The sequence below is a fragment of the Agrilus planipennis genome, unplaced genomic scaffold (assembly GCF_000699045.2).
Source record: "Agrilus planipennis isolate EAB-ADULT unplaced genomic scaffold, Apla_2.0 scaffold201, whole genome shotgun sequence".
NCBI lineage: Eukaryota > Metazoa > Arthropoda > Insecta > Coleoptera > Buprestidae > Agrilus > Agrilus planipennis.
The window spans coordinates 361,591-376,698 of NW_020439103.1; the positions used below are offsets into that span (position 1 = coordinate 361,591).

A 15,108-nucleotide genomic window follows, 5' to 3' on the forward strand; every position below is an offset into this window, starting at 1 on the left:
TACTGTCGAAATCAACGATAAAATACATCTATTCCAAACAAGAAGAACACACAACTTTTAACATCTACATTCAGTTAAAAACCTTCCTAGGATCAAGCAGTTAAATATTCCCAATTCAATGGTATCACCTGCATTTCCAAATCTGATTTAAGCGATCTTCCAAACAAAGGAATTATTCAGAAAATAATACCCAGAGTTTCAGTCAACAATAAGTGATAGTAATACATAAGATTTATAAAACAGCATAAGTATTATGAGATTTCAACAGGAAGTTGTACTTCCAAAGATGCTTTGAGAGTTATATTTATAAATAGAATCATTCTAATAAATTTTGTATATAAAATGATTTATTTTATAACGATAATCAAAAGACAATATGTAGCAGGTCGATTCCTAAAAAGAATTTCAAATTAAGGGGAACATTTTTAATAAACCTAATATCCTTTATTTTATATCTACCATAGGTAATTTCTGACCTACCCCTATTTCTCTATTAGCTATGATATACCTTTAAATATCATTTAAACAATTTAAATAATATTGCTATGCAGTGTTGCCCCTACTGGTCGAGGTGCGAATTAATTCCAATTAGCGACAGTAGCGACCGCCAACATTAGAGCATATCTATTTCGTACTTAACCGTCACAAAGAAAACGAAAGAATACCTATGTACTAATAGGTATAGAAACCTCAAAGATATACAGGGTTTGTCCGGAAAGTAATAGGACTGATTTCCGCCGCGACTGTACTTCGGAGCGTGCGCGCACCGACTGGATTCGGTAGAGGGCATTCAGGACAGGCTTTTTCGTTTCATGTGTTGCTATGAGTGGCGCAAGCCGAAAATGAAGCGTTCGTTAGAGCAGAGGTACGCGATTAAATTCTGTGTGAAACTCGGTAAATCTGCGACAGAGACGTTTGATATGATCAAGCAGGCTTACCCAGATGTTGCTTTTGCAAGAAGTGGTGTGTTTCGGTGGCACCAGGCCTTTTCAGAGTGCCAGGAAGAAGTCGCCGATGAAGACCGTGCTGGAAGATCTTCGACAAACACCAACAATGTGACTCGTGTGCGCGAAGTTCTGAACTCAGACCGTCGACTAAGTATTCGTTTAATTGCCCAGAAATTAAATTTACCAAAATCTGTGGTTCATGACATTGTGACGAAGCATTTGAACATGCGCAAGGTGTGCCCGAAGATAGTCCCAAAAGAGCTCACTGACAACCAGAAATTGCGGCGAGTGAAAGTGTGCCAAGAAAATTTAAACATGTGTGAAAGTGACCCCTAATTTTTGAATAACGTAATCACAGGTGACGAGTCATGAATCTTTGAGTGTGATCCCGAGACGAAGAGGCAATCTTCCCGAGTGGCACACGCCGTATCTCGTCTCCCAAAAAAGGGAAGAATGAGCAAATCCAAAGTGAAAACGATGCTCATTGTCTTTTCTGACATGAAAGGCATCGTCTACCATGAATTTGTTCCTCCTGGTCAAACCGTCAACGCCAAGTTTTACGTGGAAGTGCTTAAAAGACTCAAACGAAGGATCAATCGGGTCCTACAAGACATCGCAACCGACTGGAGGTTGCACCGCGACAACGCCCCGGCTCACATCGCCTTTCTTGTGGACAGCTACCTGACCAAGGCCGGCATCCCAACGCTTCCGCAGCCGCCCTACAGCCCAGATGTGCCCCTCTCGGACTTTTTTTTGTTTGCTCGCCTGAAAAGGCCGATGAAAGGTAAACCTTTTGTGACGACTGAGGGGATCCAAGCACCATGCACCGCGGCTCTTGAGGCTATTCCGGAGAATGGCTTCCGTGACGCCTTCAATGCTTGGAAATAGCGCTGGCAGTGCTGCATCGACGCAGAAGGAGCCTATTTTGAAAGTTTTTAAAGAATTGTAACGATTGGCTTAACAAATTTTTTTAAATCGACTCAGACCTATTACTTTCCGGACAAACCCTGTACTTTAAAGTCCGTTGATATCTTTACAACCTTTTATAGCAACCGCACACCACAGGTAACGTTATAGCCGAAATGATTTCAAGTGGTATGCACCCCCGACAAAGATACCATCCGAATTTGGACAGGTTACAGTCAATGGTTATATAAAATAATCACCGATATCGGCCGAAAGAAAGGATAAAATTAAAGATAGATTGGTCGTTCAGAAGCAAACGTCCTCTTTGATCCTGAAAATAGCTCGCTTTCACAATAATGTTACACTACGCAAGCGTTTCTGCCATCTCGCCCAAATGCGAATTCTAGTGGCAGTACAAAGGCAGATCTGTAACAGAGAAAACGTTCTTCGGAGTTTATCCTCTGTCCACAGACAGTTACGTAAGTCATTTCCTTTTACTTATTAATTAATTTATACTGCCGGTTTATTAATTAAAATTTAGCGTGACTGTTGTCAAATATAAACAAATTTTGACAACNAGGTTGGCCGGAAATACTGCTCCAGTATCTTTCAAAATGGCCCAAGAAAACCAAAGAAGAACATGAAGCAAGACAGAAAATAATCACACCTGTTGCAGGTGGACCAGAAATACTGCTCCAGTATTTTCCACAATGACACAAGAAAATTACAGAAGAACGTGAACCAAGGCAAAAAATATCACACCTGTTGCAGGTTGGCCGGAAATACTGCTCCAGTATCTTTCAAAATGGCCCAAGAAAACCAAAGAAGAACATGAAGCAAGACAGAAAATAATCACACCTGTTGCAGGTGGACCAGAAATACTGCTCCAGTATTTTCCACAATGACACAAGAAAATTACAGAAGAACGTGAACCAAGGCAAAAAATATCACACCTGTTGCAGGTTGGCCGGAAATACTGCTCCAGTATCTTTCAAAATGGCCCAAGAAAACCAAAGAAGAACATGAAGCAAGACAGAAAATAATCACACCTGTTGCAGGTGGACCAGAAATACTGCTCCAGTATTTTCCACAATGACACAAGAAAATTACAGAAGAACGTGAACCAAGGCAAAAAATATCACACCTGTTGCAGGTTGGCCGGAAATACTGCTCCAGTATCTTTCAAAATGGCCCAAGAAAACCAAAGAAGAACATGAAGCAAGACAGAAAATAATCACACCTGTTGCAGGTGGACCAGAAATACTGCTCCAGTATTTTCCACAATGACACAAGAAAATCACAGAAGAACGTGAACCAGCGCAAAAAATTATCACACCTGTTGCTGATGGGCCGGAAATATGTGCGATGTCTTCCCAATTACTGAGCAATGATCTAATCACAAAAGTGTATCACAATCTTGCTTGTACAAAACTATTAATTTAGAATTCTATGTTTCCAATTTTGTATCGTGCCATCTCAATTGTTGCCGATGTTTCGTCCTGGACATCCGCAAAAAGAAGACGTGGCACAGTCAGTTGCACCCTGTTATTAGGCACGCCACCTTAATTTTCTGACGGGCCCAATTTGTATGTGACTCTTGCAGTAGTGCTATTAGAGTGATAAAATGGCATACGTACGGTGATATTAGAATTGAAGGTATCAAAAAGCGGAAGCGCAGTAGTTGGAAAGTGGGAGGATATTCTAGAAAATACTTTATGCATGAATTACCAGACGCCAGCGCCAGTTCAAAGGGCTGAATATAAGGAGGGGAGAAGATATTTTTGCAAAAGGTGTGATAATTTACTGCTTCGCCGCACGTAATATTTTCCGGTCGAACAGAGCGACTGCTATTTTATCTTTCCTTTTACGATTGTAACTGCTATTTCTTTAAACTGGTGGAATCATGACACGTGAGGAACGGGAAATTGCAGATTTAAACTTCCTTTGCTGCAAGCAAAGTCCTTCCTGGTCACTGTTCAGTTTGATACCATTTATCACTCACCTGCACGCTGAATTTTGCAACGATTTTATCCTTTGAGCTCCTTAATCGCAAAACAAGTTTCGCAAATGTATACCATAGTCCTTATTAGTAATTAAAAATCGCATTAATCTTAAGAAATAATTAACCGAAAAATTTGTAACTTGAAGAATTTAGCAAATAATAGAAAAACAAAATGTCCATTTAAGCAATCAAATCGGTAACATAACTCAACAAAACAGTAAATAACATTGAATTGTAGCAATATATCAAAACCACCTGGTGTGGGTCGGAGAAAAAAAGCATTAACAAAGGCCAAACAAAACCTGGAAAAGATTCATCTTTATGGATTAATTATTAAATGTTTGTTGTTGTCTTACGCTGAATTAAGTCTACAAAAAGATTGTGAAATATCTTCGTGTTTGTTTTTACGATTTAGGAGTTCTACCATTTCCAACCTGAAATTAGTAAAAATATTTTGAAAATTATTTTCCCTATTTTTCCTTTCTCTTTATTTATTATCATACGGTACTTGTTTTAAGTCAATAAAAAATAGGTGAGAAAGGTTGGTAGGACACCTTCTTAGGTATGAAACAAAAATACCGGTATGAAAGAGGAGAAAAAGTAGGGAAAAAGACAGATAAGTCAGAATGGAAGGAGTAGTAGGCATATAAAGCAGAGGATAGCGCAGGGTCGTGTCGCCTTTAATAAAACGAAGTCATTTCTATGCTCGCGAACGGCTAATTTAGAAATTCGAAAAACGTTGTTAAAGGTGTATGTTTGGAGCACGGCGTTGTACGGGTGCGAAACTTGGACAGTAGGCGCGGCGGAAAAGAAAAGGTTAGAAGCTTTCGAAATCTGGTGTTATAGGCGGATGATGAGGGTAACGTGGATAGAAAAGGTTAGAAATGAAGAGGTATTAGAAGGAATGGGAGAACAGAGGACTCTATGGAACTCAATAAAAAATAGGCGAGATAGGTTGGTAGGACACCTTCTCAGGCATGAAGGTCTAGCCAGAGACGTATTAGAGGCAAAAACAGGAGTTAGGAGGGGTAGAGGTAGACCTTGGTTAGATTACTCTTCACAAATAGTTAAGGATGTGGGTTGTTCTAGTTTTAGGGAAATGCGAAGTTTAGCCCAGGATAGGAAAGAGTGGACGTACGTGTCCAACTAGTCGTAGGACTGACGACCCTATGATGTTGATGATGATGATGGTGCTTGTTTTGTTAATACCGCTTCCATTTTATTTAAAGTTATCTCTAACTCCTCCTTGCTAGATGCTAACGCTGTTATATCATCTGCAAATCTAAACATACTAATCTTTTGCCCCTGTATATCTATCCCTACAGTTGTACTGTTTTTAATGATGTTGATCGTGTCTTCGATGTATAGATTAAAAAGTAGTAGTGAAAGGGTGAATCCCTGTCTGACTCCCTTCCTAATGTTTACTTCTTATACAAATATGTTCATTTTAAGAGTTTGCCATGTGTGTACCAAAATTACTGGTGATCGCGGTCGATTAAAATCCTAAGAAATCCTGCAGTAGAATCAGGAAACGGGCACGACCAGCGTCGGAGTCAGTGCATTACCATTGAAAACGGTTTCAACTACGCGTGTTCCGACTAAGTTCAGGTGAAGAGGCACTTTCGAAAGTTCCGGGACGAAAACAACATTTTAATACAGAGAGAAACTATGCTCGCGCAAGTTGTACAACTCTGGAACTTTTTAAGCAGTTGTTCCCGGATTGTCGAGATTTTATTACAATCGAAAAGTTGTGTGCTAGCTAGCAAGTTTAAACTCAGCACAAAGATTGAAATTTATTCCAACTCTTGAATCGTTTGCATAGTATTTGCTCAACAAAAGCCGTTTTGGCTTTTACATTTATTTATTTTACCATCGGGAACCCCTATCACGTGTAATAACAATGAGAATCGGTGAATTGGACTTGTAATGGATTTAGAAACTTACGCGGATTAAACTTGTTCCGGTATTACGTCTTCAACTGGTCGGGAAAATTACCTCTCATGTAAAAATTTACGATCATCTTATCCAATTTAACTAAAAGCATAAATGAGAAACCCAAATTGAAACCCTTACGAATATTTGATAGAAAATAATAGTAAAAATTTCTACACCTTCTAACAGTTCCAACTGTTATGTATTTTACACAAATGGAATCAAGAACAACATTGCAACAAAGCCGTCAAGGAGGACGGATAATCTTTTTGAGGAAGGAAACCCTAAGAACGAAAATCCTGAAGCCGACCGACCCTGTTAGAAGGTGCCTAGATTCTATTGGCTATCCGTACTCCGCACACGTAGTAACTTTAATGACAGTGTAACTCATTGGCATGCTGGCGATCGGCTTTATAATAAAATCTTAATTTTATAACTGATTATACGTAGTGTATTTATTAGTTATATAATTGATTAGTTTATTTGATGCAAAAGTATTATCTCTTTTTAAATTTTTCAGCTTTTGATGAGCAGTTTGTAAGGAATGCCTTCTACATTTATTTCGAGATACTAATAAAAGTAAACAAGAATTATCCCGTCTTATATATGTCTTCCGGAATATGAAAACTTAAGGTAGATACAAGCAAATAAAAATGAGAGTTTCCTTCATATTTATAAAGAGGAGTATTTTATAGTTGACGTATATGATCTGAACCGATCGGGAATAGGTAAGCAAGCAAGATGCGAGATTCTAAATAAGAATGCTTTAAACTCATAAATTCAAAATGTACTTACGAACGAACCACTTCGAACTGCAAATATTCAAGAGGTGTACATTCACAAATACTATACTGTCGAAATCAACGATAAAATACATCTATTCCAAACAAGAAGAACACACAACTTTTAACATCTACATTCAGTTAAAAACCTTCCTAGGATCAAGCAGTTAAATATTCCCAATTCAATGGTATCACCTGCATTTCCAAATCTGATTTAAGCGATCTTCCAAACAAAGGAATTATTCAGAAAATAATACCCAGAGTTTCAGTCAACAATAAGTGATAGTAATACATAAGATTTATAAAACAGCATAAGTATTATGAGATTTCAACAGGAAGTTGTACTTCCAAAGATGCTTTGAGAGTTATATTTATAAATAGAATCATTCTAATAAATTTTGTATATAAAATGATTTATTTTATAACGATAATCAAAAGACAATATGTAGCAGGTCGATTCCTAAAAAGAATTTCAAATTAAGGGGAACATTTTCAATAAACCTAATATCCTTTATTTTATATCTACCATAGGTAATTTCTGACCTACCCCTATTTCTCTATTAGCTATGATATACCTTTAAATATCATTTAAACAATTTAAATAATATTGCTATGCAGTGTTGCCCCTACTGGTCGAGGTGCGAATTAATTCCAATTAGCGACAGTAGCGACCGCCAACATTAGAGCATATCTATTTCGTACTTAACCGTCGCAAAGAAAACGAAAGAATACCTATGTACTAATAGGTATAGAAACCTCAAAGATATACAGGGTTTGTCCGGAAAGTAATAGGACTGATTTCCGCCGCGACTGTACTTCGGAGCGTGCGCGCACCGACTGGATTCGGTAGAGGGCATTCAGGACAGGCTTTTTCGTTTCATGTGTTGCTATGAGTGGCGCAAGCCGAAAATGAAGCGTTCGTTAGAGCAGAGGTACGCGATTAAATTCTGTGTGAAACTCGGTAAATCTGCGACAGAGACGTTTGATATGATCAAGCAGGCTTACCCAGATGTTGCTTTTGCAAGAAGTGGTGTGTTTCGGTGGCACCAGGCCTTTTCAGAGTGCCAGGAAGAAGTCGCCGATGAAGACCGTGCTGGAAGATCTTCGACAAACACCAACAATGTGACTCGTGTGCGCGAAGTTCTGAACTCAGACCGTCGACTAAGTATTCGTTTAATTGCCCAGAAATTAAATTTACCAAAATCTGTGGTTCATGACATTGTGACGAAGCATTTGAACATGCGCAAGGTGTGCCCGAAGATAGTCCCAAAAGAGCTCACTGACAACCAGAAATTGCGGCGAGTGAAAGTGTGCCAAGAAAATTTAAACATGTGTGAAAGTGACCCCTAATTTTTGAATAACGTAATCACAGGTGACGAGTCATGAATCTTTGAGTGTGATCCCGAGACGAAGAGGCAATCTTCCCGAGTGGCACACGCCGTATCTCGTCTCCCAAAAAAGGGAAGAATGAGCAAATCCAAAGTGAAAACGATGCTCATTGTCTTTTCTGACATGAAAGGCATCGTCTACCATGAATTTGTTCCTCCTGGTCAAACCGTCAACGCCAAGTTTTACGTGGAAGTGCTTAAAAGACTCAAACGAAGGATCAATCGGGTCCTACAAGACATCGCAACCGACTGGAGGTTGCACCGCGACAACGCCCCGGCTCACATCGCCTTTCTTGTGGACAGCTACCTGACCAAGGCCGGCATCCCAACGCTTCCGCAGCCGCCCTACAGCCCAGATGTGCCCCTCTCGGACTTTTTTTTGTTTGCTCGCCTGAAAAGGCCGATGAAAGGTAAACCTTTTGTGACGACTGAGGGGATCCAAGCACCATGCACCGCGGCTCTTGAGGCTATTCCGGAGAATGGCTTCCGTGACGCCTTCAATGCTTGGAAATAGCGCTGGCAGTGCTGCATCGACGCAGAAGGAGCCTATTTTGAAAGTTTTTAAAGAATTGTAACGATTGGCTTAACAAATTTTTTTAAATCGACTCAGACCTATTACTTTCCGGACAAACCCTGTACTTTAAAGTCCGTTGATATCTTTACAACCTTTTATAGCAACCGCACACCACAGGTAACGTTATAGCCGAAATGATTTCAAGTGGTATGCACCCCCGACAAAGATACCATCCGAATTTGGACAGGTTACAGTCAATGGTTATATAAAATAATCACCGATATCGGCCGAAAGAAAGGATAAAATTAAAGATAGATTGGCGTTCGTCGTTCAGAAGCAAACGTCCTCTTTGATCCTGAAAATAGCTCGCTTTCACAATAATGTTACACTACGCAAGCGTTTCTGCCATCTCGCCCAAATGCGAATTCTAGTGGCAGTACAAAGGCAGATCTGTAACAGAGAAAACGTTCTTCGGAGTTTATCCTCTGTCCACAGACAGTTACGTATGCAAAAGTATTATCTCTTTTTAAATTTTTCAGCTTTTGATGAGCAGTTTGTAAGGAATGCCTTCTACATTTATTTCGAGATACTAATAAAAGTAAACAAGAATTATCCCGTCTTATATATGTCTTCCGGAATATGGAAACTTAAGGTAGATACAAGCAAATAAAAATGAGAGTTTCCTTCATATTTATAAAGAGGAGTATTTTATAGTTGACGTATATGATCTGAACCGATCGGGAATAGGTAAGCAAGCAAGATGCGAGATTCTAAATAAGAATGCTTTAAACTCATAAATTCAAAATGTACTTACGAACGAACCACTTCGAACTGCAAATATTCAAGAGGTGTACATTCACAAATACTATACTGTCGAAATCAACGATAAAATACATCTATTCCAAACAAGAAGAACACACAACTTTTAACATCTACATTCAGTTAAAAACCTTCCTAGGATCAAGCAGTTAAATATTCCCAATTCAATGGTATCACCTGCATTTCCAAATCTGATTTAAGCGATCTTCCAAACAAAGGAATTATTCAGAAAATAATACCCAGAGTNCCTATGCCACAATAATAATTAAAGCCTTTAAACATCCATTATTTCGGAATCAAAAATAATATAAACAAGTGCGAACATTTGTCCTTTCCGGCTATTAAAGTTCTCGAATTAAAAGATCTGTTTTGATTAATTTTCCTCAATTCAATTGAAATGTTGTTTGTAGTTTTGTTTTCGACAGCTGAACGATGAAACAAATAAAAGAACGAGAGAACAGGGTGCCGTCTAGTAGGTGAGTACGTGTGTATAGCTTGGTAAAACAACCCTTGGCGTTGTGACCATAGCCTTCAAACAACAGAACGAAATTACAGAACCGCAATAAAAGTTTTACGTGAGAAACCGGGCAGCGAAGAGAGCAGGTAGGTTATATGGCAGCAAACAGCTTCTAATTAAACTTAGTAAACAAACACCACTCGAATTTTACGTCTGCTTTCCGAAAATGATTGCGAAACAAAAGAAACAATTCGGCCAATCAAGGACCAAGTGTCGTACGTAAAAGTAGGCCAATAAAAATGAAAAAGGTAAATAAAAGGAGTTAATTGGTTGAATCAAAATTCAAAAAAGTTGACCAAACTGAATTAATACAATTAAAAACTCGACGTTGCGACTCCAATTTTTGAATAAATATCTGACTATTACATCGCCATCATCTGATATTAGCTGCAGTTCAGTTTTGACAAGTCGGGTAAAACATCCGATTAATCGAAATCATTTAAAAGAAGGGTGGTCAACCCAAATGATCTTACGGGTCATTTTGGAAATAAACCACAACTCTGTGGGCCACATGTAAAATTATATATCTCCTTATTAGATTTAGGTCCACAGACCTTCTGTTGAACTTATAACTATAAACTCATTAATAAGATACGTAATATTTCTTATATACTCACAAGAATATTGTTTTAAAATCAAAGTTAATTTTCTCTCATTGTTGCAACAGTTAATTATTGAATATATAGTCGCACAAATAATGTATCTTTTGAAGTGAAACTTTATCAACGCTAGGAGAGAAATTTACTGAAAAAATGTAACGTCACGCGTCACAGCGTTACGCTTCACGTGTAACCTCTGGTGGATATGTCCAAAAGAACTCATTTTAACAGTCTTCAGAAGCCCACCGTTCAATGCAATGTGTAAAGTATGCCTACGATCCCTAATTAGATTGACTTCTTCTATTGCACTATTTTTGTATATATAAAATGAAACAACATCTAGATATTTTAAGATCGTAATTCTCGATAAGAAAATTTTCCAAACTTCGTAATCAGTGGAGGTCGTGAATTTTGTTCAGAAGCTAAATTTAAAAGGAGGACGGTGAGAACGGGGCCAACTTTAGCACATCAAAGACTTTCTAAATCATCTCTACTTTTCAGCACGAGCAACTCATGAAGAGCAATTAACTTTAATTAAGTTGGAAACTTCGACATGAGATCGCTTTTCTTCTTTTGTGATGGACGTATCTACTAGTAACATTGAACTACTTATTGGACATAAATCCAATCGAAATTAAATGTCAAACTTCACTGTCGATCTGTCGATCACAAATACGATAATTAAACAAAAAATCTCATTAAAAGAACTATTCAATCAAAACTGTTGCCATTTTCAGTAAAATTATTGAAAAAATTTTCCTTCTTAAGTAAAGGAACGAAAAATGCATAAGGACATGGATTAAAATAAGGATTAACGTGTACCTTATATTGATTTTCAGAGTAATAACAATTTTAGAATTGTAGAACTACTAACCAAATTATTATTATTATTAATAACATAATTTCAGTCCAAGTGCTAACGTGCTTTTATTATAAGAACCATAAATGTTTTACATACTTTAATTAGGTATGTTTCAGATTCAGTCAAGTTGGGGATCGATTAAGGCAAAAACTTTACAGCGTTAAGTGATAAATGGTGTTCACAATTATAAATAATTAGTATGAATGTACTTTGCTAAATAAAAAATTTTACTGCTTGTCTTCTCATTTACCTACACATCAATAAGCTATTTAAACTTTCACGCATTTCGCTAGCAAAGGAAACAGAAGAAAAACTTTCTTTCGGTAAAATCTATTCATTTTGAAACAACGTATTGATCTATTCATAAACCCTGTTACACAAGCATATTACTCTACTTGCAAAGTAACCTCAAGGCGTCATCGATTAGCGACTTATGCTAATTTGATACAATAATCCCATTAATGTCTATTTATTAATGTTACAGCCGAATTAAAATGTAATTTTGTTTTGTTTAACCTTTCATAGAAAAACTAGTAATATATGCGTCCTTATTATAAAATATTTTATACACAAAATAGTTACACAGCTTTGTGTCCTTTTCTAATTGATAAATTTAGTTACTTACATAACAATAAATCATTTAAATTCTTAAAAATTAAATGTGAATCCTTGAAATATAGAACTGCAATTAATATTTTTTTAAAGCACAACACATTACTAATTAATAAATAAATTTTAAGAATAAGGCAGTTTACTTCCATTCTGATAATCAGTAAATACTATTTATATATAAGTAAACAATTTTTATGAATTGTTCCAAAAAATCATTAAAAAAACTGTAACAAACTCCTTTTTGTAGTTTTTCAATTTAATAAATAACACATGTGCAATTTTGTCATCATAATTACTTTCAGAAATAAGGACAATGGATGTTTAAACAGCAAGGGACGAATGCTCTATTTGGTAGACTGATTAGTAATTATATACATAAATACCTACTTAATCAATCCTATTATTTCGTAAAGATTCGATTAATGTGGATGAATTGTGAACCGATTTTAATTATCCTTTTCTTATTAGATTTGAATAAACATTTCATCTATAAAGCTAGAAAATCTAATCTCATTTCCGCCTGATCTTTCTGGTTGTATATGGACTACAACTCAAATATGACCCTTTATTTTGATTTGTTAACTTTTTAATTTAGGTTTAATATAGAATTTTTCTTTAATAAATAATGAATAGTCCTTAATTAATAAAGTAACCCTTCGAACTGCTAGCGTAGTAAACATCGCAAATAAAATTATTTGTTCAGTAATTAGTCAAACGAAGTATTTAAATTTTGCTTTCAACAAGTCGGAGACAAATGTAACAAGCACAACTACGGACTAGCTAAAGTCAATAAACAATATCAAAGAAAAATTTTGTATAACGTTTCTCACTTCAAATTTATTCTTGGCTAATTCATAATGGTAATCTGCCTTTCAAAATCCTTGAGAATAAGTACCTGCGTTTAAATATTAAATCAATTTTAATACATTCAAAAATTGAGTGTAATTTGTAAATAATTTAATAGGCAAAAGGAATTTGTGCTTGTAAGGATATTGACGTGAACGAGTTGGTCCCGCAATACTTTAATATTGTTAGAAATTGCGATCAAGAAATTACGTATCAATTTGAAGGGAGTTAATTAAAAAGGGAATGGAGGGTGGTCGAATTCCGTTCCTCTTTTAATTAGATATATCCGCGGCTAAAATGGGTCGCTGGAGTTTAGCAATACGCATCTTTTAATTCCAACCCTGAGTCCTTATTTACAGCTTTAAAGGTTTCAAACAAATTTAGCTTAGGCACTCGCAATCTTTCGCAAATTGCACCAACAAGGACTTTATAACAAGGACGTTCACTCGTTAAAAACTTCTGGAACCGCTCGTGCATTAACATCAAAAGAAATTTTATTTCACGGTGCATTCAAATTGGCTCTCACCATATGCCCGACGTAAACTGTATGAAACCGAGAAATTTTTAAAAACAAATGCCACAACTGCTTCCGCATTGAACCGTTTTAGAACTTAGCCCAGCGGAAAACTTTACTATACTACCATAATTATATAAATCTGCCGCTTTCTCCAGGTATACCTTCTCGATATATACATCTATACCAACGTACACACTTTCTCTAGTACCTTGCATACGTCTGAAAACGATTTTAACTCAAAGGACGCTGTGAAACGAAGCGATTGTGTTTGGAATTAAAGAAGAAAACGAAAAAGAAATTCATTAAAGCCTTAAAGTGAGACAATCTTATCACGGGATCGGTATGATCTGCGTGGTATATACGAAATGGCAGTATACTGGTATGTACAAAATTGCATGATATTCTAGATTCGTATGTTGAGACGATAATGCCAAGGTATTTATATCAGCCATGCACAAGATATTTACATCAGCAATGCACTGTCAACATCTTGTACACAGCAAGACGTCGACCATACTTAAAATTCTAAGGTATTCACATGAGCATGTGGCACGGCGAGAATGCGGTGAGCTTCCTGTGAGCTATACGATGCCGATATTGCAAAAATGCCAAGATATTTATATGAGCAATGCGGAAAGGCGAGAACATGGCGAGCTTCTGTTATGCCATAAGGCTGCTGATATTTACATCGGCAATGCACAAGATATTTACATCAGCAATGCACTGTCAACATCTTGTACACAGCAAGACGTCGACCATATTTAAAATTCTAAGGTATTCACATGAGCATGTGGCACGGCGAGAATGCGGTGAGCTTCCTGTGAGCTATACGATGCCGATATTGCAAAAATGCCAAGATATTTATATGAGCAATGCGGAAAGGCGAGAACATGGCGAGCTTCTGTTATGCCATAAGGCTGCTGATATTTACATCGGCAATGCACAAGATATTTACATCAGCAATGCACTGTCAACATCTTGTACACAGCAAGACGTCGACCATATTTAAAATTCTAAGGTATTCACATGAGCATGTGGCACGGCGAGAATGCGGTGAGCTTCCTGTGAGCTATACGATGCCGATATTGCAAAAATGCCAAGATATTTATATGAGCAATGCGGAAAGGCGAGAACATGGCGAGCTTCTGTTATGCCATAAGGCTGCTGATATTTACATCGGCAATGCACAAGATATTTACATCAGCAATGCACTGTCAACATCTTGTACACAGCAAGACGTCGACCATATTTAAAATTCTAAGGTATTCACATGAGCATGTGGCACGGCGAGAATGCGGTGAGCTTCCTGTGAGCTATACGATGCCGATATTGCAAAAATGCCAAGATATTTATATGAGCAATGCGGAAAGGCGAGAACATGGCGAGCTTCTGTTATGCCATAAGGCTGCTGATATTTACATCGGCAATGCACAAGATATTTACATCAGCAATGCACTGTCAACATCTTGTACACAGCAAGACGTCGACCATATTTAAAATTCTAAGGTATTCACATGAGCATGTGGCACGGCGAGAATGCGGTGAGCTTCCTGTGAGCTATACGATGCCGATATTGCAAAAATGCCAAGATATTTATATGAGCAATGCGGAAAGGCGAGAACATGGCGAGCTTCTGTTATGCCATAAGGCTGCTGATATTTACATCGGCAATGCACAAGATATTTACATCAGCAATGCACTGTCAACATCTTGTACACAGCAAGACGTCGACCATATTTAAAATTCTAAGGTATTCACATGAGCATGTGGCACGGCGAGAATGCGGTGAGCTTCCTGTGAGCTATACGATGCCGATATTGCAAAAATGCCAAGATATTTATATGAGCAATGCGGAAAGGCGAGAA

At 37.3% G+C, this 15,108-nt stretch overlaps 1 long non-coding RNA gene across 2 annotated transcripts; it reads left to right on the top strand.

Moving 5' to 3' along the window:
• The first annotated feature begins 8,908 nt into the window (after window positions 1-8,908).
• LOC108740612 lies at window positions 8,909-11,503 on the top strand. 2 transcript variants are annotated; one of them, XR_001938373.1, is made up of 3 exons: window positions 8,909-8,974; window positions 9,701-9,893; window positions 11,385-11,503. It is a non-coding gene; the product is annotated as an uncharacterized LOC108740612 (long non-coding RNA). The 2 variants fall into 2 exon arrangements; XR_001938372.1 differs by having other exon boundaries at window positions 9,701-9,766.
• Window positions 11,504-15,108: the final 3,605 nt, after the last annotated feature.